This window comes from Cetorhinus maximus, chromosome 25 (genome assembly GCF_964194155.1).
Source record: "Cetorhinus maximus chromosome 25, sCetMax3.hap1.1, whole genome shotgun sequence".
Classification (NCBI taxonomy): Eukaryota; Metazoa; Chordata; class Chondrichthyes; order Lamniformes; family Cetorhinidae; genus Cetorhinus; species Cetorhinus maximus.
The window spans coordinates 28,466,498-28,490,982 of record NC_135903.1 but is presented as its reverse complement, the minus strand read 5'-3'; the positions used below and the strand labels follow the sequence as shown (position 1 = coordinate 28,490,982).

The 24,485-nt window shown below is 45.6% G+C and overlaps 2 long non-coding RNA genes across 2 annotated transcripts in view; both read right to left on the bottom strand.

Moving 5' to 3' along the window:
- The window catches only part of LOC144667745 (uncharacterized), a 49,829-nt gene that overhangs the window by 11,372 nt on the left and 13,972 nt on the right, over positions 1–24,485 (bottom strand). The gene's annotated exons all lie outside the window — the stretch shown is intronic.
- LOC144667744 (uncharacterized) lies at positions 10,004–24,084 on the bottom strand. The gene is made up of 2 exons (XR_013573368.1): positions 23,962–24,084; positions 10,004–10,221 (listed from the first exon to the last, which is right to left on the bottom strand). It is a non-coding gene; the product is annotated as an uncharacterized LOC144667744 (long non-coding RNA).

The following is a 24,485-nucleotide window of genomic DNA, read 5'->3' as shown; positions in this document are numbered from 1 at the left end:
ATATAATTTCCAACAATGTAAATAGAATTGCACCCATTCAACATCTCCTTTTGCATATGCCTCCTCTGTTTGCTGAGCTGTGTTGCAGTCAATCAGGTGTCATACCATGTCTCCTCCTCTCACTTATAGCAGATGTCACATCATGTGCCTTTGGTCGATATTGTGTGCAGCCATCTCATAACAGCGTGTGTATATTTTCAGCTCATTTCTGACATCAGTGAAGTGTAAGCCTCAATGTAAGTGTGCTTGTGCAAGGCATCTCTTAGACATGCTTTGCAGGTTCAAGTGACGTTCATTCTTGGCTGTGCTGAATGGAGGCTCATGTAGTCCACCGCCTTTTCTGCATTGTGGAAAGGTAAAGGTGAAGTGTAGAAGGGGAGATGTAGATGGAGATGGGTTATCTTTCCTTGAACTCTATGTACTCTCCGTCAGCCATGAGGGTATTCAATCCATCAGCCCATACTCTGAGGTCATGTGTGCTCCTGTCTGCCTTCAGCGTTGTCGACTCTCAGACTGTAAATCTGCATAGCTCCTCAATATTAGTGCGCACCTTTCCCACCTCAATGTTCCTGAGATCTGACCCTCGCCGACACATTTTTGCCCTAGCGCACAATCATATAGCGTTGACCGCTTGTGATGTAGAGTTGTCTGTATTGGGGAGACAGTGGCATAGTGGTATTGTCATGAGACCTGGGGTTCAAATCCCACCACGACAGATGGTGGAATTTGAATTCAATAAAAATCTGGAATTTAAAGTCTGCTGATGACAATGAATTGATTGTTGTGAAACCCATCTAGTTCACTAACGTCCTTTAGGGAAGGAAATCTGCTGTCCTTACCTGGTGACTCCAGACCCACAACAATGTGGTTGACTCATAAATGCCCTCTAAAATAGCCTAGCAAGCCACTCAGTTGTATCAAACCACTCCAGAAAATTGGAAAAGGAATGAAACCGGGTGGAACACCTGGCATCAACCTAGGCACTGGAAACGACAGTGGCAAACTTAGCCCTGTTGACCCTACAAAGTCTTCCTTACTGACATCTGGGGGCTTGTGCCAAAATTAGGAGATCTGTCTCACAGACTAGTCAAGCCACAGACTGACATAGTCATACACACGGAATCTTACCTTATAGACAATGTCCTAGACACCACCATCACCATCCTTGGGTATGGCATGTTCCACCGGCAGGATAGGCCAAGCAGAGGTGGCAGCACAGTGGCATACAGTCAAGAGGGAGTTGCCTTTGGAGTCCTCAACATCGACTCCAGACCCCATGAGATTTCATGGCATCAAGTCAAACATGGGCAGGGAAACCTCCTGCTGATTACCACGTACTGCCCCACCAACCCCCTGCCTCGGCTGATGAATAAGTACTCCTCCTCCGTGTTGAACACCACATGGAGGAAACAGAGGACGCCAAGGGCGCAGAATGTACTCTAGCTGGGGGACTTCAATGTCCATTACCAAGAGTGGCTCGGTAGCTCCACTACTGACTGAGTTGGCCGAGTCCTAAAGGACACAGCTGCTAGACTGGGTCTATGGCAGGTGGTGAAGGAACAAAGAAGAGGGAAAAACATACTTGACCTCATATTCAACAACCCGCCTGTTGCTGCTGCATCTGTCCATGACAGTATCGGTAGGAGTGACCACTGGACAGTCCTTGTGGAGATGAAACCCCATCTTCATATTGAGCATACTCTCCATCGTGTTGTGTGACACTACCACCATGCTAAATGGGATAGATTTCAAACAGATCTAGCAACTCAAGACAGGCCAACAATGAGGTGCTGTGGGCAATCAGCAGCAGCAGAATTGCATACAACCACAATCTGTAACCTCATGGCCTGGCATATCCCCCACTCTACCATTACCACCAAACCAGGGAATCAATCTTGGTTCAATGAAGAGTGCAGGAGGGCATGCCAGAGCAGCACCAGGTATGTTTAGCTTACCTGAAAATGAGGTGTCAACCTGGTGAAGCTACATACAGCATAACCAGCAAGCGATAGACAGAGCTAAGCGATTCCACAACCAATGGATCAGATCTGCAATTCTTCACATCCAGTTATGAATATAGGTGGATAATTAAGCAACTCACTGGAGGAAGAGGCTCCACAAATATCCTCATACTCAATGATGGGGAAACCCAGCATATCAGTGCAAAAGATAAAGCTGAAGCATTTGCAACAATCTTCAGCCAGAAGTGCCAAGTGGATGATCCATCTCCTCCGGAGGTCCCAAGCATCACAGATGCCAGCCTTCAGCCAATTTGATTCACTCCACGCAATCTCAAGAAACAGCTGAAGGTACTGGATACTGCAGAGGCTCTGGGCCCTCAAAATATTCTGGCAATAGTACTGAAGAGTTGTGCTCCAGAACTTGCCGCGCCCCTAGCTAAGCTGTCCCAGTATAGCTACAACATTGGCATCTATCCATCAATGTGGAAAATTGCCCAGGTATGTCCTATACACAAAAAGCAGGGCAAATCCAATCCTGCCAATTACTGACCCATCAGTCTACTCTCGATCATCAGTGAAGTAGTGGAAGGGGTCATCAACAGGCTCTCAAGAAGCTCTTGCTTAGCAATAACCTGCTCACTGATATTCAGTTTGGGTTTTGCCAGGGGCACTCAGCTCCTGACCTCATTACAGCCTTCGTTCAAACATGGATAAAAGAGCTGAACTTCAGAGGTGAGGTGAGAGTGACTGCCCTTGACATCAAGGCAGTATTTGACCAAGTGTGGCATCAAGGAGCTCTAGCAAAATTGGAGTCAATGGAAATCAAGGGGAAAATTCTCTGCTGGCTGGAGTCATACCTAGAACAAAGGAAGGTGGTTGTGGTTGATGGAGGTCAATCATCTCAGTTCCAGGACATCACCGCAGGAGTTCCTCAGGGTAGTGTCCTAGGCCCAACCATCTTCAACTGCTTCATCAATGACCTTCCTTCCATTATAAGGTCAGAAGTGGGGATGTTCGTGATGATTGCACAATGTTCAGCACCATTTGTGACTCATTAGATAGTCCATGTCTAAATGCAGCAAGACCTGGACAATATCCAGGCTTGGGCTGAGAAGTAACAAGGAACATTCATGCCACAGAAGTGCCAGGCAATGACCATCTTCAACAAGAGAGAATCTAACCATTGCCCCTTGACATTCAATGGCATTGCCATCACTAAATCCACTACTAGCAACATCCTGGGGGACCAGAAACTGAACTGGACCTGCCATATATATATTGTGGCTACAAGAGCAGGTCAGAGGCTAGGAATCCTGCAGCAAGTAACTCACCTCCTGACTCGCCAAAGCCTGTCCACCATCTACAAAGCACAAATTAGGAATGTGATGGAATACTCTCCACTTGCCTGAATGAGTGCAGCTCCAACAACACTCAAGAAGCTTGACACCATCCAGCTCAAAGCAACCCACTTGATTGGAACCCCATCACAAACATTCACTACCTCCACTACTGAAGCACAGAGGCAGCAGTATGTACCACCTACAAGATGCACTGCAGGAATTCACCAAGGCTCCTTAGAAAGTACCTTCCAAACCCATGACCGCTACCATTTAGAAGGACAAGTGCAGCAGGCACATGGGAACAGCACCCTCCAAGCCACTCACCACTCTGACTTGGAAATATATTGCCGTTCCTTCATTGTCGCTGGGTCAAAACCCTGGAACTCCCTTCCTAACAGCACTGTGGGTGTACCTACACCACATCGACTGCAGCGGTTCAAGAAGGCAGCTCACCACCACCTTCTCAAGGGCAATTAAGGATGGGCAATAAATGCTGGCCTAGCTAACAACGTTCACATCCCATGAATGAATAAAAAATTCTGTTCATTTGGGAATACAGGTTTCAATTGTGTACCCTTTAAATTGACCCACCAGTGCAGTGATCCACTCCCCCCAGGAGCCCTAAGAGCCCTCCCCAGCAGCGTTTCTTTCCTAGTTTCATTTGCAACTGCCCCATAGCTTCAGGTTGCATGATGGTGGTCCTGAAGTTTTACTAACAGTCCAGTGTGACTGTGGAAATCTCGCCCATTGTCCTGGAGGAGCATAAAGTACAGATTTCCATCTGTTCAATAATTCTCAGTCCTCCCCTGTAATCCGTCATCCCATTTTCATTGTGGTGGATGTCCCTGTGTTATCCCCTGAATCGTTTGAGATGGATATGCCTATGCGCCATGTTGACCTTACCCCTCCCCACCTTGAAGTAACACATAGGGGTCCCCCACACTGTGGCCATCGAGTGTCCACCCCTACACTACCTGTTCCCAATAGATAGGCTGCAGATGCCTCCCTTGACTGCGACGATCTGCAGCCCAGTATTATGCCCGAAACCCCCCAGACCGATGTGCATATGGTGATGACCACACCCTGCGCGAACTATTCTGGGTATGGCTGAAGGTGGACTGGCATGCTTTCCCCCTACCTGGACTGGGACTAAGGCAGTCTTTGGAAGCTAATCAATCTAAACCAAAGCACTTCTTTACTAGACACTCTTTCCCATACTGACTCCGACTCTTTTGGTCTTCTGCCCGCGACTCTTTTCCCATTTTGGCCCCAAGGATGCTTCTCCCGCACCCCCAATCACGTAAGCGAGTGCACCCTTCCCCAGTCTTCCCCACCCTCCACCCAGTGAACCTTTGCTCTCAACCCCACATCCCCCCAGTCAAGCCTTTGCCCTCCAGCCCATTTCAACTCAACCCCACCTCACCGCTGGTTTAGTATGTATTGCCTTGGCCAAGAGCCCCCTGAAATCGATGTGCTGTTGCCTGCAAAGCCTGGCATGGAGTCGCAGTAGCTGCGAGCACAGCGCGGTGTAAGATAGGTGAACAGACCTTGAAGTGATGAGTGAAGCGCAGTTTGCAAGGTGCACGACCCTTATATCTGATTGTGAATCATGCCGGTCTAATTAGACACCAGTGTGGTCTTTTGATCTGGATTGGGGGCTTGATTCCAGCCAGATGCCTTCATAACGAGCATGCATGATATTCAAATATATTCAAATGGCGTTCCTGACATGGCGCAGCAGGAAACGTGCACCGCCATTGAAGTCTGGAGTGCACGATTGCAACCTGTTTTCACGCCGACATAAAACTGACTTTTGCGCTCCCGTGATATTTTCCCCTCCCATCCACCATTACGCCTGTCACAGGTAGGAGCGGAAAATCCCGCCCCGTGTGTAACTAGGAGTTTGATGAGTAAGGGAGTTTGCTGAATGGAGGTAAGAGGTGCTTCTTTCTTTTTCTACCTTTTTCACCCTCCAGTATTTGATCCTTACATTGGTGCAGTGGCACCACGGGTGACTCAGCTGCACAGGAGGGGAGAAAGAAGAGTGGAAAGATGATAGTTATAGGGGATTCGCTAGGGGATCAGACAGGAGTTTTGTGGCCATAGACTTGACTCCAGGATGGTAAGTTGCCTCCCTGGTGCCAGGATCAATGTTGTCACAGAACAGCTGCAGGACATTCTTCTGGGGGAAGATAAACAGCCAGAGGTCGTGGTCCACATTGATACCAATGACATAGACAGAAAGAGGGATGCGGTCCTGAAAGCAGATTTTAGGGAGTTAGGAAAGAAATTAAAAAGCAGGACCTCAAAAGTAGTAATCTCAGGATTACTCCCAGTGCCACATGCTACTGTGCATAGGAATAGGAGGATTGAACGCGTGGCTGGAGAATTGGCGTAGAAGGGAAGGCATAATATTTCTGATGCATTGTCGACTAGTTCTGGGGCAAATGGGACAAGTACAAGATGGACGGGTTACATCTCAGCAGGACCGGGAGTAACAGCCTCGCAGGGAGATTTGCCAAAATAGATTGGCGGAGGGTTGGGAACCTGAAAGGGAGCTCAGATTGGAGGGAAGCAAAGCTGGTAACGGGAAGAAGAAGAGTAGTAAACAAAATTCGAAGGCAGATGAAACAAAGGAAAGCATCAAATAGGATGAGAATGTGGAATAATGTTAAAAAGACAAAGTTAAGGGCACTCTATCTGAATGCACACAGCATTTGCAACAATATAGATGATTTAATCAGGAAATAATCAGGAAATTAGAGCTGCATGTAACAGTAATAATGGGTAACTTCAATTTATATATAGACGGGGTAAACCTAGTTATCACTAATGCCATAGAGGATGATTTCCTGTGTGTACAAGATGGGTTTCTGGAGCAGTACATTAATGTAGCAACTAGCGATCGGGCTATTTTAGATTTAGTGTTATCTAATGAGAAAGGGCTAATCATAACCTTGCTGTAAATGAGCCATTAGGAAATAGTGACCACAACTTGATGGAGCTTTACATTAAGTTTGAAAGTGATATAGTTCATTCTGAAATTAGGGCCCTAAATCTGAACAAAGGAGATTATGAAGGTCTGAGGGGGAATTTGGCTATGATAGGTTGGGAAAATATTGTAAAAGATTTGATGGTAGACAGTGTAGCTAGTATCTAAAGATGTATTACATGGTCTACAGCAAATGTACATTCCTGTAAGACATAAAAACCCAACAGGAGAGGTGAATCAACCGTGGATAAGAAAATAAGTTAAATATTGTATTAGATCAAAGGAAGTAGCTTATAAGATTGTCAGGAAAAGTGGTAAACCTGAGGATTGGGAGCAATTTAGAATCCAGCAAAGGATGATCAAGAAATTGATAAAGAAAGGGAATAGATGAATGCAAGATGGTGAGTAACAAAGGTGGACATTAAAAGCTTCTTTAGGTATGTGGAAAGGAAAAAATCAGCAAGGACAAACGTAGATCCATTATAGGCAGAGACAGGAGAATTTATAATGGAGAATAGGGAAATCGTGGAGAAACTAAACAATTACTTTGTAACTGTCTTCATGGAGGAAGGTACAGAAAATCTCCCAGAAATACTAGGGAACCAAGGAACTGACATAAATTAGTATTAATAAAGAGGTACTATTCAAAAAATTAATTGGATTTAAGGCTGATAAGTCCTCTGGACAAAATGAGCTGCATCCAGAGTGTTGAAGGAGGTGGCTATAGAGATAGTGGATGCATTGGTGGTTATCTTTCAAAATTCTATGGATTCTGGAGAAGTTCCTGCAGACTGGAAAGTAGCAAATGTAACACCATTATTTAAGAAGGAAGGGAGACAGAAAATTGAGAACTACAGACCTATTAGTTTGACATCAGTTGTAGGGAAAGTATTAGAATCTATTACAAAGGATGTGATAACTGGACACTTGGAAAATAATGATATGATTGGGCAGAGTCAACATAGATTTATGAAAGGGAAGTAAATGTTTGACAAACCTGTTGGAGTTTTTTTTGAGGATGTTACTTGTAGCATTGATAAAGGAGAACCAGTGGATGTGGTGTATTTGGATTTTCAGAAAGCTTTCGATTCGGTCTCACACAGGATGTTAGTAAAAAAAATTGCAGCACATGGGATTGGGAGTAATATACTGCTATGGATTGAGAATTGGTTAGCAGACAGAAAACAGAGAATAAGTATAAACGGGTCGTTCTCAGAATGGCACGCTGTTACTAGTGGGGTACCACATGGGGGCCACAGATGTTTAAAATTTATGTTAATGATTTGGATGTGGGGACCAAATGTAATATTTCCAAATTTTCTTATGACACAAACTAGGCGGGAATGAGAGTTGTGAAGAGGATGCAAGAAGGCTTCAAGGGGAATTGGACAGGTTACGTGAATGGGGATGAACATGGCAGATGGAATACAATGGCCAGGATTTTCCCGTCGGTGAGCAGGGAGCGGGGCCTGCTCGCCGACGCATAAAATGACACGTGGTGACGTCGGGCGAAACTCCGGACGTCACCGTTCCCCGTTTAAATTTTCAGGTAGGCGCGGGCTCAGCAAAATCCACCGACCTGTCAATGGCCAATTGAGGCCATTGACAGAATCATTTAAGTAATTAATGGACCTGCCCGTCCAACCTTAAGGTTGGCGGGCAGGCCAGGAGCCCCGGCAGGCATTAGAAAAAGCATGAAACCTCATCCACAGGCGGGATGAGGTTCCATGTAGGTTTTTAAAAATTTAATTAAAGTCTTTTTAAAAGTTATAGACATGTCCCAACTCATGTGACAGTGTCACATGAGGGGACATATCAAGGATTTTTTTTTCTATTTTTAATATTTTTTACAGTAGAGCAGTACTTAGCTTCAGGGAGATGAGTGCAGTCTTTCATGCGCATGTGCGAAAGAGCGCACCCTCGGGTTTAGGGATTCCCCCTGCCCGCACAGGGAGCGCATAGTGCTTCTGTGCAGACATCATGCTGGGTGGGCCTTAATTGGCCCGCCCACGTAAAATGGCGGCGCGCCCCCAATTGGGGGCACCGATCAGAGGCGCGCCTCCATGCGCCCGCTCTTCAACTTCCCCCCCTGACGGGGGAAAAATTCTGCCCGATGTGAATTAGTGTGGAGTTATCACTTTGATAGAAAAAACAGAAAGGCAGAGTATTTCTTAAATGGTGAGAGGTTGGGAAGTGTTGATGTCCAAAGGGACCTGGGTGTCCTTGTTCATGAGTCACTAAAAGCTAGCATGCAGGTGCAGCAAGCAATTAGGAAGGCAAATTGTATGTTGGTCTTCATTGCAAAGGGATTTGAGTACAGGACTAAAGATGTCTTGCTGCATTTGTATAGAGCCTTGGTGAGACCGCATCTGGAGTATTGTGTACAGTTTTGGTCTCTTTATCTGATGAAGGATGTATCTTCCATAGAGGGAGAGCAACAGAGGTCCACCATACCAATGCCTGGGATGGCTGCATGAGGGGAGATTGAGGAAACTGGACCTATATTCTCTAGAGTTTCGAAGAATGAGAGGTGATCTCACTGAAACTTGCAAAATTCTTACAGGGCGAGACAGGATGTTTCTGCTGGCTGGTGAGTCTAGAACCAGGGACACAGTCTCAGAATAAGGGGCACGCCATTTAAGACTGAGATGAGGAGGAATTTCTTCACTCAGAGCATGGTGAATCTTTGGAATTCTGTACCCCAGAGGGCTGTGGAAGCTTAGTCAGTGAGCATGTTCAAGACACAAATCAATAGATTTCTGGATACTAATGGCTTCAAGGGATATTGGGATCGTGGGAAAAATGGCGTAACAGGTAGATGATCAGCCATGATCTGTTTGAATGGTGGAGCAGGCTCGATGGGCCGAATGGCCTATTCCTGTCCCTATGTTCCTATGTCCCCTCCTCAACCATCCTAACTTTGACCTTCTTATCTTTCACCAGACTCATCTCTCCCTGAAGCTCACATCCTGCTTCCTTGGCCTCTCCTCTCTCAGCTTCCGACTATTCAGCTGCTCCTTTTCAACTCTGTGCTCCCTGACATAATCAACTGTTCCTTCTTCTCAGACATTTTTCCTTCCACTTTTAAAATTGCCATAACCACCCTGTTTTTTTAAAAGTCTCTGTTTTTCTTTAAAAAGCCCATCCTTGTCCTCTCAAACTACCAGACTTCTCTATCTTCTACTCAGATATTGGAAGCTGTTGTTGCCACTCAAACTTACAAATTTCTTCAGTCCAGTTCCGTCCCACCCATAGCATCAAAACCATCCCTGGTCAAAAGTCAACAACATTCTGTGTGCCTGCTACCATGATGCATTAACCTTCCTCAGCTTCATTGCACCTTTCACTATGTTAAACTACACCATCCTCTTCCATCACTTCTTGTTCCTGTCTGCACTCTCTGCTCTTCCAGCTTTGGTTCACTATGCATTCCCTCCATCAGCGGCAAATACTTCAGCCATCTTTCTTTGCATTCTAGAAGACTGTTAATAAATTTTTGTACTTCTCTTTATGTCTGCCACTTTTAAAAAAAAGTGATCTAAATCTATCTCTTCAGCAGGATCTTGACTACTCATCGTGGCCCCGCTCCTATTCCTACTGGATCTGACCTTGAACTGTGAAGTCCCTTGGGACATATTGCTTTGTTAAAGACTCTGTTGCTTTCTAATGAAAGAACAGTATTAATGCAATAACTGGAATAAAATTTGCTCTAATCTATGCGCATTGAGCTGGTTTATAAAATCATTAGGGAATACTCTGTTACATGGATTTCTGAGAAATATTTCAGAAACTTGTAATATGGTTATATCAATCACATATCTGATGGAGGAGAACGCTGTTTAAGTATTGAAGGAGTGCAATTTTGTGTCTTCTCAGTCAGCTTTGGGTCCATGAGTCTCTGTGTAAAGTTTGATTATATTGTATTCAACTGGAAAGGACAAGATTAACTGATTAATAAATAATCCATGATTTCATCAAAATCTTATATGTCTTTGAAAAACATTTTTTTCACAATTTTCCCAAATTATTTTAATGGGTCATAAAGAATGTTTCTTATTAATATTTTAACAATTCAAAGAAAATATATTGCTCTTGATATTATCGAAAGTACTAACATTAATCTATGTGTCTAAATGATGATTTAGCCCACGTGTTGTTAAATTCCAATCCCAAACGTTAATTTTCTCATGGCCGCCAACAGAATGGTCTCATATTAATTTTCAGAGATCCAGCTCAAGCACAATGGGAATTATTTCTGTGCTGTACATTTCATGATTCTGTTAAATGGAATTATGGAATGCACAGAACATGTATGCATAGGGCAGAATATTACTCTTGGCGTGCGGGCGCGTGCCCGACACGCCTGAGTGTGAAATGATGCACAATGGCATCAGGCGTGTGTCCCGACGTCATCGCGCAGTCTCGTGATATTTCATTCTGTGGGCGTGCAACGTAGTCGGCTGTGCGCCTGCCAATAATTAAAAGGCCTATTAAGGCCATTAGCAATCTAATTAAATTCTAATTTATGCTGCCCATCCAACCTAACGGGTGGCGGGCAAGCGAAAAGGCCAAACAGTCTTTACATTTTTTTAGGAAACCTCATCCACGAGCGGGATGAGGTTTCCTAAAGCAAATAAACATTAAATAAAACCTTTATTTTTGATTTACAAACATGTCCCAGCTCATGTGACAGAGTCACATGAGGGGACATGTTTTATTAAATTTTTAATCTCTTCATTTTTTTTCTACACAGCGCTTCAGTCTCCCTGAGGCACGGAGCTGCCTCAGGGAGATTGAAGCGCTCCTTCTCGTGCATGTGTGAACTGCGTGATCGGCCCGGCTCTTCCTCCTCCCTCCGCCCGCACAGGCAGTGCTCAGCGCTGCTGCTCGCGATCCATGCAGGGCAGGCCTTAATTGGCCCGCCCGCATAAAATCATGGTGCAGAGCCAATCGCAGGCGGCAGGCGGCTTCCCGACCGCCCCACCCCATCCCCACCGAGCCCCCCCCCCGCCAAGAGCAAAATCCTGCGCATAGAGAAAATAAACCAAACTCTCACTCGTGGCCCAGTTCATTAACCAGACAAATGTTTATTTCTGAATGCATGGAAACGCACTATATAAATATAAACAAGTAAGATTTACACGTAGAAATAAAAGTAACTGAAATTTTGCGAGCATACTTGTTAATACAAACAGAGCAAATGATACCAGTGATCCATCACTTGGACTGCCTCCATAAAGTTATGATAATTCAATAATGTTATTGGAGTGATATGAACTAAGATAGTGGATGCTGCAGTAAATTAGACACTGGCCTTTCACCTCTGGGAGCGAGGCTCAAAGTCAGCCAAGACTATGGTGTGAGAGTTCCAATATGCCTATAGTAACTACACTTCCAAAGTAATTAATTGGCTGCAAACTATTTTGGATGTCCTGAGTTCTGCTTGTTTGAATCTCTCCAATTAGGTTTCCACCCCAGCCACAGCACTGAAACAGCCCTAATCAAATTTAAAAATGTCATCCTTTACAGCCTTTGTCACAGTTGACTATATCATCCTCTTCCAATGCCTCTCCTCAATTGTACAGATCAGTAGTACTGCCTTCACTTGGTTCCATTGTCACTTATCCAAATGTAGTTATGGCATTTCCAGTTATGCCATTTTTACTGCCCTCAACCATTACCTCTGGGGTCCTTTAAGGATCTATACTTGGTCCTCATATCTTCCTTTTCTACATGCTGGCCCGTGGTGTCATGATCTAAAAACACATGGTCAGCTTCCACGTGTATGGTGACAACATCCAAGACTTGATAATACCCAGCTCTTGATAGTACCTAGCTCTATTTCTTCGCAAGCTGTCTTGACTTCGCCATTGTGTTGTCAGATTACTTCAATGACATTCTAATCTTAGATGAGCTCTGTTAAACACTGGGCAGACTAAAGCCACAGGGCCCAATTTTAATTCTGACTAAGTGAATAGGTTTTGAGTGAGTTAAAATCAGCCCATTGTCTTATGTCCCAGTCACAGACTTTTAACCCTTTCCGTTGATTCCATTCCCTTTCCTAGTCACGATCTCAGATGGAACCAGACTGCTTGCAACCTTTGCATCCAAATCGACCCCAAGCTTGCAGCCCCATAGCCTATCCAATACAGAGGCCACCTATTTCCACATTTGGTAACATTGCCCACAGCTGTCTCAGCCCATGGGCAGAATTTTATGCCAATTGGGCGGGTGCATGTCCGACCTAATTGGACATGAAATTGCGCGCGATGATGTCAGGCAAGTGTTGTGACGTCATCCTGCTCTTGCGTGATATTTTGGTCAGCGGACATGCGCGGGTGCTGGAACCACACCCACCATTAATTAAGAGGCCAGTTAAGGCCATTAAGAAGGCAATTGACGCTGATTTTACATTGCTCGTGCAATTTCGCGCTCGTCGCCCGAGCAAAAAGCAGCAGGTGGCCAGCCAACAATTTGCAAAACCTCATCCACAGGCGGGATAAAAAGGGTCAGCAGCATTGCCACTGTGAGTAGTGAGACGTTTGGTAGATAGTTTGCTGCTGGTGACTTACTGGTACTTGGCAGCTTCATCTCTGTTCGGGGCTTCATTCTTAGCATTTCTGGGCTTCATTTCAGGTCTCCTTAGTGTCTCCAAGGCCCCCGGAGGATTCAGACCATGTGGGCCTTTCCAGGTATCAGACAGCCTTCTGTAACCTTGGCAATGGGGATTGTGCTCTCCACTGGAGGCACCTCCTCTGAGGAGGAAGAGAGGGGCAGAAGGGAGAGGAGGTCAGATGCCCCAATGCAGCTTACAGGGAAGCAACCTGTGGGAGGAGAGGCGCATGCACAAGGGGCGCAGGGCCAGCAAGCAGTCCAAGGCGTTAGGGGCCATGGAACATGCCACTATCCTGCTGCCAGGGTTTACAGGCAGCGATGCAGCAACCTCAATACGTCAGAGGTGCAATACTGAAGGAGGCTCCGCCTCTCAAGGGAGACAGTGACCTCCATTTGTCAGATGATTGGGCCTGAGATCACCTCCAGCTGTGTGGGTGGACACCCCATTCCAGTGGCGCTGAAGGTCACAGTGGCCCTCAACATCTATGCATCCGGCTCTTTCCAGGGGTCAGTGGGGGATCTGTATGGAGTCTCCCAATCAGCTGTCCATACTTGCGTCAAACTGTGTTGAAGCGGGTATTGACTTGCATTTATTTCTGTACGGATAAGGCCAGCCAGGCTGAGCGAACCAGAGGCTTTGCAGCTATTGCTAGGTGCCCCCGCGTCCAGGGTGCAATCGACTGCACACAGGGCCTCCAATGTGCCAGGGGATCAGCCGGGTGCCTTCATTAACAGGAAGGGATTCCACTCCATGAACGTGCAGATAGTGTGTGACCACAGGATGCATATTCTGCAAGTCTGTGCAAGGTACCCTGGCAGCTCCCATTATGCTTACATCCTGAGACACCTCAGGTGCCGAGGCTCTTCAATGCTCCAGCCCAACTGGATGGATGGCTGCTGGGTGACAAGGGCTATCCCTTGAAAAGGTGGCTTATGTCGCCTCTCCGCCACCTAAGAACAGAAGCAGAGCAGTGGTATAACAGGAGCCATGCCTCCACAAGGGTGGTGGTAGAGAGAATCATAGGTCTTATGATGATTCACTTCTGATGCCTGGACCGTTCGGGGGAGCCCTAGAGTGGGTGTCACTGATAGTGGTTGCATGCTGCGCTCTCCACAATCTGGCACTGGCAATGGGGGACCCACTGGAGGAAAAGGATATTGACGCAGCTCCGCAGGCCACAGATGATGAATCCAGTAGTGAATCAGAAGAGGAGCACAGTGAGGAGAACGCTGAGGGTGTGGAGGCAGACCTCGGTAACCTCCAGGGAGGCAGGGACATCAGTAATACCTTAATCCAACGCTCCTTCAGCTAGGCTGCCAAACAACCATTCCCACCTCATGCCAGGGTTGCTGCCTCCATCCCGTATGTCTGAAATGACCCTTTCCTTTGACTCCAAAGTCCCTTAGTGCCTGTGCAATAAAGTTGAGAACCACCCATGTCCAGCATTACATACTGGCGTACCCTGCACCACATTAAATAAAAAAGGTGAAGCATACTCAGGCCATTACAACAAAAGAAAATTTATCTCATTTTGACAGTCCAAACAAATTAACAGAACCTTCTCTGGTCTTCAACCCCAGACCAGTTAAAATAAACAAAACATTGCACGACAGAAGATCACCCTTGACCTGTCCCTCTTGTGCTCATGGTGCCTTAAACTTAACTTACTAAGTCTTGGTGCTCCCCCCTCGCTGGCAGCGGCATTGGAGACAGCTGCTGACTCTGCTGTCCTGTTGATCTTGATGACCTTGGTAGTCATCCTCTGCCCGTGGAGCCTGTGCTGGTCCCGCCTGGGAGGGAGCGGCCAGTGCCATGGTTGCCATCTCTTCAGTCGCCGCAACCTCATCAGATGCACAGTCACTGGCAGAGGGGCACAGGAGCACACTGAGAGGAGCCTGCAGAGACGACAGGCAGCGCATGCACCAACATGAGGTTCCTCTAGACCTCCCTGCTCGTCACTGATGGACGGGCACCTAGCTGGGATACTGGGTGCCTCATCTATTTCCCACACTGACACTGACCACCTGAGGTCGTGCCTGTGTAAGGGCTTGCAGGTACGCAACGCCAGGAACCCCTGATTCTGTTCCTGGAGCTGCCTCTCCATGAAAGTTGCCACTCTCTCAATGGAGGAGGCAGTGTGCTCAGCCATGAAGGTCAACACAGAGCTGATGCTTTGCATGGACTCTTCCACAACAGAGACCATGGCACGCATACCCTCATGGATCTCCACCAGATCCTCCTGCACATCTCGTTGGACATCCAGCATCTGCCGCCTAATGGATGACTCCAGAGGGTCATCATCTGCCTTTGACTCAGCATCGTCCTGGTCTCCAGCAGCCCTCCGACTGCCAGCGCCCTGGGCACTCTCTGCCTCTGCCTGCATCTCAAAAGCAAGTGTAAACTGCCCTCCCCGCTGTGCACTGACATTCTAGTTGTCAATCTAACGCCCAACAAGGTGCTGGTATCTGCGCTGGTGCCTGGTTCAGAGAGCAGGTGTGACCCAGGTGCATCTGGAGCCTGGCAGTCCTCTGGCGTCAGAGTGGCTCTTCGGGGTGCTGTGATTTGGTGCGTGGTGGCAAATCTAAGAGAGAATAATGACATGTCATTAGTTTAAATCACCACACTGCCACTGTGCATGCCAGGCACCCTGGTGAGACCATGGAGATCTGCATCATGGTGCCATCGTCTTTCAATAATCATTGGGGAATCCAGTTTTGAGGCTCCCAACAATGATGAGACTACACTAGAATGTTTGCACCATCCGAAACTCTCACCTCTGTGCACTGCGCTCTTATCTTCGTCTGACACCCCAGCATCTCTGTGGCTGGTTGACAGAGGTACTCTCCACCTCCAAGGCATCCTGCTCGTATCTAATGAGGATTAGGAGGTTTTGGGGGCCTCTGCCGGTCCATGACCTTTCAATGTTGTTATGGGCCGACTTCTCCTGAAAGGACAGAGGAGCATTGATTAGTCCACTCTCTACCTGCAGCACCATTGCAGCCTGGCCAACTCCACCTGAGGAGCACCTTGCAGGGCACATCCAAGTCGTGGCCCTCAAGCCGCAAGGCACTCAGTCCAAGCAGCCAGGGCTCACCCCCTTGGCCAACTCCGGCGTCATTGACGGTTGGCGCTCAGACTCTAACACCCGAGCTCCGAGCTCCATGGGGGGAGTGGGGAGGGGGGTGGCGATGGCGGCCAGACCTTAACACTTGAACACACTGATCCTTGCCAACATGGTACTCACCCTTCCTGAGCGCAGCAGGTCGTTAAGCCTCTTGTGGCACTGGACCCAGGTGCGCCGCACAACATCATGGCTGCTGACCAGTGCTGCCACCTCCTCCTAAGCTCTTCTTGTAACGTGTGGTGGCCTCCTCCTTCCATCCCTGGGGACAAGGGTGTCCCTTCTGGCAGCCACCTCCTCCAGGAGGACCGTGGTGCACTTGTCAGAAAAGCCGGGGGCTAAGTGCCCACCCGACCTGCCCTCCTGCCTGGCGTTTGCAGCTGCACTTGAAGTCATAATTTCCTGTTGACAACACCGCAGATGCCTCCATCGCCAGCAGCCCTCCAGGGGCTGACTGCGCCATTTTTAAAGCGGCCGCCGGGTCGACATTGGACCCGGCGGCTGACAGGCCGCCGCCCCCGCCCGCCCCTTCCTGACCATTGGGGAGCCGGCGTACATGCTGGGTGGGCCTTAATCGGCTACAGTATACACAGTGTGAAATCGTGGTCTGGGGCCGGTCACAGGCAGCGGCATCTTTCCCGGCTGCTCCCGGGCCGCCAATCGCGCCGAACTAAAAATTCTGCCTCATCAGCTGCTGAAAGTCACATCCATGCCTTTGTCACTTTCAATGTTCTCTGCTGTCTATTTCTTCTCCTGCACAAAGTTCTGCTCACCTATCAGCCTGTCCAGACTGATCCTGCTTCCCCCAAACCTTCAATTTAAAAATCTCATCCTCATGTCCCTTCATGTTCTTGCTCCAAGCTCCAAGCTACCTTTGTAACTTTGTTCAACTTCCCTGGAACTTTCTGTACCTCTGATTCTCAACCCATGTGCATCCCTGGCTCCCCTCACTCCATCATTTGTAGCAATGGTATCACACATCTAGGCCCCGTGCTCTGGATTACATCCTTAAATATCTCCACCTGCGCCCTCATCATTTAAGACCATGCTTAAAACCCACCTCATTCACCAAGTTTTTGGGTGCCCCTTCTAATATCTCTGATTTGATGTCCATTTCCATCTGATTGTGGCTTGATGATATGCCTTGCGGCTTTTCTTTTGTTAAAAGCGCATTAAAAGTTATTGTTGTTTGACATGAAGGTTGGTATTTAAATCATAGAATGATGCAGCCAGTTGTCCCTTCATGCTTGTGATAGCTCTTTGAAAAAGCTGTACAATTAGTGCACCACTCTCCTCTTTCTACATAGCCCTGCAAATGTGCCCTCTACAAGTATAAATCCAATTCCCTTTAGAAAGTAATTATTGAATCTGCTTCCATGACTCTTTCAGGTATTATATTCCAGATCATAACAACTTTCTGCATAATATTTTTTTCCTTGTGTCAACTCTGGTTCTTTTGCCAAATATCCTAAATCTGTGGCCTCTAGTTAATGCCCCTTCTGTCACTGGAGATAACCTTTTTCCTTATTTACTTAATAAAAGTTATTAAGCCTAGCCAGTGACGCCCACATCATCCCAAGAACGGATTAAAAAAAACACAACAACCCCAGTTTCTCTGGTCTCTGCATGTAACTGAGGTCTTTCATCCCTGGTACCATTCTCATAGATCTCTTCTCACCAATTTTAAGGACTTGACATCCTTCCTAAAGTGTGTTGTCATGTTTCATAATGGTTCAATATAACTTCCTTGGTTTTGTACACTTTGCCTTGCAAAGATCCCGTATGCCATTTTAACAGCCTCCTCAACTTATCCTGCCGCCTTCAAAGACTTGTGTACATACAGTCCCAGGTGTCTCTGTTCCTGCACCCCCTTTCAAAATGTACCACTTAGTTTACATTGCCTCTCTTCATTCTTCCTACCAAATTTAATCATCTCACAATTTTCTGTGCTAAATCTCATCTGTTATGTATCTGGCCACTTCACTAGTCTGTCAATGTTTTCTGGAGTCAGTTATTATCTTCCCCGCATTTCTGAGGTTTGTGTCATCTGCAGTGTTTGAAATTATGGCCTGTATATCCAAGTCCAGATCATTAATATATATCAGAAATAGCAGTGGTGCCAATAATAATCCCATGGGACACTACTGAACACTTCCTTCCAGTCTGGAAAATAATGGCTCACCACTACTATCTGCTATTTGTCCCTTGGCCAATTATGTAACCACACAGCCATTTCCTCTTTCATCCAATGAGGTGTAAGAACTGGTCGGGTAACTTATTTTCCAAGCAGTGACTGTGTTTCCAAATATAAAAGCAGACATCAGAATTACTAGATTAGTTGATTTCCGTTGTACTGAACTTGGACTTCTAAAATATAAAAGTAGAGTACCAATAAGATCAGTGCTTGGGAAAATCACTGATATGTTGGTCCTGAAATTAAACAAGCTTGTATGCTCACTTAAAGCACCTTCCCCATTGTGCATCAGCATACCAATGTTCCACTGACTGATAGCAATGCTTTCCTGTCCACAAACACAACAATTCCAGCCTTAGAAACTGCTCTTGCCTCATGGAAGGATCCATTCTATCCCTAGCTAGGAGGCATGAAATAAAGCTGTGAAGAACTTCAGCAGTAGACAACAAGACGTCTGAGATATCTGGTACAGGGGGGACTGCAGCATTCTGCCTCAGGACTTCATAGCCCTGCAGACCTTTTCTCCAGCCCATCCACTGATTCATCCACAGATACCAATAACAACCAGCTTTTGATCCTGATACTTGTTGCCCAGGGGAGGTCTTGTGGTGCAGTGGTGGCATCCCTACTCCTGGGCCAGAAGGTCTTGGTTCAAGTCCCATTCCAGGACTTGATGGCCGTAGAAGGTGCGTTCATAACGTGGTCAACCAGATTGATTATCAGCCTCTAAATCCTTCCAATAATCCTGATGGCAGGCAGTAAAGAGTGGGAGAGTCCCCTGGTCAGCCATACTGCAGAAGGCAATGGCAAACCACTGCAGTACTTTGCCAATCATAATCATGGACCAGTGGGAAGCCTATGGTCACCAATGCACTCTTAGGGCATGGTACCTGAAAGAGGAGGATGTGTTGCCCAAAATGAAATTTCCATTTCCTGGCACTACTTCCCACCTTGATGGGAACAAAATAACATTTTTTGAAGAGAAAAAAATTAGTAGCATTATGGCAAAGAGACCACAGTAAGGACATCGATATGCAAAAGCCCACTTGACAAGAGCATCCAAATCCGGCAATATGGTGACTCAAACTGACACAATATTTAACTCTGATTTGAAATTTCAATTCTGAATTTTAGTGTAGCCCATCGAATGTCTTTGAAACAACATGGAAAGTGAAGTTCAGTCAAATTAAGTTTAACTTATTCAATGAAACATGCTCCAACAGTATTTTCTGCATTGGCTATTTTTGCATCACATTTAAATATTGTATAGAATAATGGACTGTACAGCTGTACAGTGACAGTGGTATGAATTAAACTGGCTCACCTCTTATGGCGGGAAGCAAGGTTGAAATCTAGCAGATGACAAGGGACAGAAGTGAAATGAGGTCGGTCATATCAACACACAAAATTGACAGGCGGGAAGAGACTAGTTGGTCCATCAAGACTGCTTCACACTCATGATGGCTGGAGCATTGTGACTCCCTCCCTCTCCACATCACAGCCACCACCGCCCCCCACAACAAATCTCACCATTACCATTTAATCTCTGGGGAGAATCAAAAACAGGAAAAAGTAAACCAATAAGGGAAAAGGTACTCTGGAAGATCCCTCTCCGAACCCCTCTGCTGATCAAATCCACGAGATTAAATGGACCAAGTGTATCTCTAAAGTCCTTGTTGTCTACGTGATGCATCTCTGCCTCAGTCAAGAACTGATCCATCTCCCTCTTGAAGACATGCAGAGATTCATACCTACTGCTCAAGCTGGCCACACATTCCAGAGGCTCACTACACTCTGGGAAATGAAGAACCGCCTAATATTCTGTCTATTCCTATTTTTACATTGTTCAAACTCATGACCTCAGGTTCTCCCCAAGCTGTTGAACTGGAATATCTATCAATAGGGACACTATCCAGCCTCTGGATAGACCTCTATCAGGACGCCTCTAAGTCTGCGTTGCTCTAAACTAAATAGACCAAGGTCCAAAACAAAAACAGAATTACCTGGAAAAACTCAGCAGGTCTGGCAGTTTCGGCGGAGAAGAAAGGAGTTGACGTTTCGAGTCCTCATGACCCTTCAACAGAACCAAGGTCCAATGCTGGTTAGGCCACAGCTGGAGTTTTGCATATAGTTCTCGTCACCACATCACAGGAAGGACATAATTGCACTGGAGAGAGTAAAAAAGATTTATAAGAATGTTGCCAGGGCTGAAAAATTGCACCCATGAGGAAAGATTAGGTAGGTTAGGGTTGTTTTCCTTATAACAGAAGAGGCTGAGGGTTGACTTGATTGAGGTATACAAAATTATGAGGGGCCTAGATAGAGTAGACAGGGAAGACTTGTTTCCCCTAGCAGAAAGGTCAATTACCAAGGGGCACAGATTTAAGGTGATTGGTAGAGGGATTAGAGGGCACATGAGGAAAAACCTCTTCACCCAGAGGGTGGTGGGTGTCTGGAATTCACTGCCTGGTTTGGTGGTGGAGGCAGAAACTCTCAACTCATTTAAAAGGCACCCAGATCTGCACCTGAAGCGCTGTAATCTGCAAGGCTACGGACCGGGTGCTGGAGGGTGGGATTAGAATGGGTGGCTAGTTTTTTTTATCCGGTGCAGACACGATGGGCTAATTGGCCTCTTTCTGTGCCGTAACTTTTCTATTGTTTCTATGGTTTAACTGAGCCTGAGCAGCCGAGGTTCCTTAAGCTAGGAATCATTCCTGTAGCTCTCCTCTGGACCTTTCCCAAGATCAGTCCTGGTAGGCGGGAAACGAAATTGGGCTCAGTATTCTCGATCTAGTCTGATCACTGAATTGTATCATGACAAAATATCCTTTGGTTTATACTGAGTGGTTGTATTAATACAATTCAATAACCTGTCAGCTTTAGCTATGGTCTCTCTACATTGAATGCCAAAAGAGGTGAGGGATAACATGAAATTAAAAGAAAAAAACATGCAAAACTATAAAGAATAGTGTAGATCCAGGGTGTTATAAAGAACAGCAAAGCAAGGCAAAAAATTAGGAATGAGCTGCAAAATGGGAATATGGAAAAAAACTTGCAAGGAAAAACAGTATTAAGTAAAATAATGGCATTAATGACTGACAAATCCCCAGGATCTAATGCTTCCTACCCCAGGATTTTAAAATGAGGAAATTGCAGGTGCCATAGCCATAATCTCCCAAAGTTCTCTCAATTCAGGAATTGTCCTTTTAGATTGGAAAATTGCAAACATAACTCCATTATTTAAGTGAGAAAAATGAGGAAATTATAGACCTGTTACTCTAACATTTGTTGCAGGGAAGTTATTAGAGTCTATAATTAAGGAAAGACTGACTAAGCTCTTAATATAAATTTGAGTTCATTAGAGAGACCAATGGGTAGGTCATCTCTAACAAACCTAATTGTTTTTATTTGAGGAAGGAACTAAAGTAGTAGACAGGGAATGTCAATGGAAGTATTTCATATGAACTTCCAGAGGGCATTTCAGGAGAAGGTTCCACATAAGAAATAGTCAACTAAATTATTGCTCATGAAATTGAAGGCAAATTATCTCAGGTCACTCTGTTCTTAATTATTGACTCTAATTGACCAGGTGATAAAAGACAAAAGAGTAGGGCTAATGGGTAGGTACTCAAATCAGTAGTGCCGGCGCAAGATCCTCCAAATCCAGTGGCAAGAAAGGTGTTCCAACACCAGCATCCTCTCCCTAGCCAACTTGCCCAGCATCGAGGTGCTAAACACTTAGAACCAGCTCTGTTGGGTCGGATATGTCATTCGTATGTCTGAGACCAGACTCCTGAAGCAACTGTTTTACTCGGAACTTAGTCACAGCAGGAGACTCCCAGTAGGACAGTGGAAATGCTTCAGGGATGTCCGCAAAGCATTCCTGATGAAATTAAACATCCTGTCCAACTCATGGGAGTCCCTGGCTTGTGATCGACCAAAGTGGAGAAGGTTTATTCGGGAAGGCACCAAACGCATCGAGAAATCGGGAGCACGACGAGGTGAAGTTGATGTGTCAGAGGCACACCTCATCTGCCTGACCCTTCAAACACCGCCTGCCTTGCATGTGGCGAGTCTGCAGGTTGCGCATTGGACTTATTAGCCATCTCAGAACCCATCGAAAGTCTTCCCAGGAAGAGATGCTAGAATAACAGGTCTATCGTTTCCTAATTTTTCTCACTTAAATAATGGAGTTAAATTTGCAATTTTCCAATCTAAAGGGACAATTCCTGAATTGAGAGAATTTTGGGAGATTATGGCTCGAGCACCTGCAATTTCCTCACTTCAAAACCCTGGGGTAGGAAGCATTAGATCCTGGGGATTTGTTGGCCATTAGTGCCATTATTTTATCTAATGCTGTTTTTCCTTGCAAGTTTCTTTCCATATTCCCATTTGGCAGCTCATTCCTTATTTTGTGCCTTCCTTTGCTGTTCTTCATAACACCCTGGATCTACACTACTCTTTAGAGTTTTGTATGTTTTTTTTTCTTTTAGTTTCATGTTATCTCTTACCTCTTTTGGCATCCAATGTAGAGAAACTATAGCTAAAGCTGACATCACATCCTCGATCCTGAGGGACTGCCTAAGAAGAAGACTCAAATTCAAAGGAAAGATCTGTGCTGGGGCCTCAACTATTCACTATGTTTATTAATGACTTGGATAACACAATACAGAGTCATATAGTCAAGTTTGCTGATGACACAAGGATTGGCATAGTAAGTAGTCAAGATGGGAGCATAAAATTACAAAGACTTTGATAGATTAAGTGAGTAGGCTAGAATATAACCAGCTGTACACAATGCCCTAGCTAGATCACATTTGAAGTACTGTGTACAGTTCTGAGCATCATATCTTAGAAGAATGTATTGGCCTTGGAAGCAGTGTAGCGTAGATTCACCAAAATGTTATCAGGGAACCAAGGGTTGAATTATGGTGGGAGATTACATAAACAAGGCTTATGCTCCCTGGAATATTTGCATGACATTAAATTTATCTAGATTAAATACGATTTGCCATTGTCTGCCCTAATTCTCTATCATATTTAAATATTTTTGTGGCTGATTGTACTCCTCTACTATCTTAACCCACGCACACATTTTGGTGTAATTTACAAACTCATTGACCATACTTCCAACCACACTGTCCAGGTTATTCAGAAAGATAATGAACAGTAGCAGAGTCAGGGGTAGGGAGAATGCGGCTATAAGACGCCTTCAGGCTGAACCACACCCATTAGCTACAAAGTTTTGACTGCAGGATTGGATCCAATTCTTCAGTCAGTGTTTCAAATCCCTACCTACGCCACAAGGTTCTATGAGTAACCTCATATGAAGTACTTTATTAAGGACTTTCTGAAAGTTCAGCTAGGCAAGGTCTACTGGATTTCCCTCTCCACTACTCTAGTACTTCCATCCAGCTGGTGAAGGCAAAACTCAACCATGTTGTGAGGGTAGAACAAAGGGACTTTGCGTGCAGCTGGTTGTGGTGCACTTGGCTTATCATTGACACTACGTGATGAAAAGTACACCAAGCTTTTCTGTTTAACTGGTCCTGAGGAGCTTGAGATTCACCTAAAATACCCTAAGTATGTTTGGGTAGTGCAATTTGACCTCATTTCATGTTTGCATGTTGGTATAACCATAACATTTCCAATTTAATAATTCATTGAAAGTGCTTACAATATCGAACAGCACTTGCTACAAGCGCAAGGATCGGCTCAGTGAATCTTGCTTCCTTACCATACAAGCAGAAGAAATCATCTTCAGGTTGTATAATATATGCCAGCGCCCACAATGAGAAGGGTCTCTGAATGTGATAGGTTCCAGTCCTCATCCAATGGATTCCACAGCAGTAGAGGAAGCAAGGTGCAAAGTTAGTTCTGGATCAGTCGGGGTGATTTAGAAAGACATCAAAAACCCCCAACAAATATCATTTGCATGGCCAAGTAAATCTAACGTCTATCAGCACCATGCTGCCAAGGAAATGCAGTATTGATATTGCCGTCTAAGTGTTAAGATTGGATCAGATTGGATAAGATCAGATGAAATACAGGATATTGTATATCAGCATCAGACTCAAAAGCAGACGCATGGGAAAAGTACCTGTGAATGCTGTCGAGTCCAGACAATGTTTCACAAGGTTAGATGAACTTAAATAAAGCTTGTCCCCTCTGATATGTGTGCAAGAGAGATGCGTGACTGCTAACATTTGTGATGTTAAGGAACAGGCCTTCACTTTTTAAGAGTTACTTCTTGGTGATAAG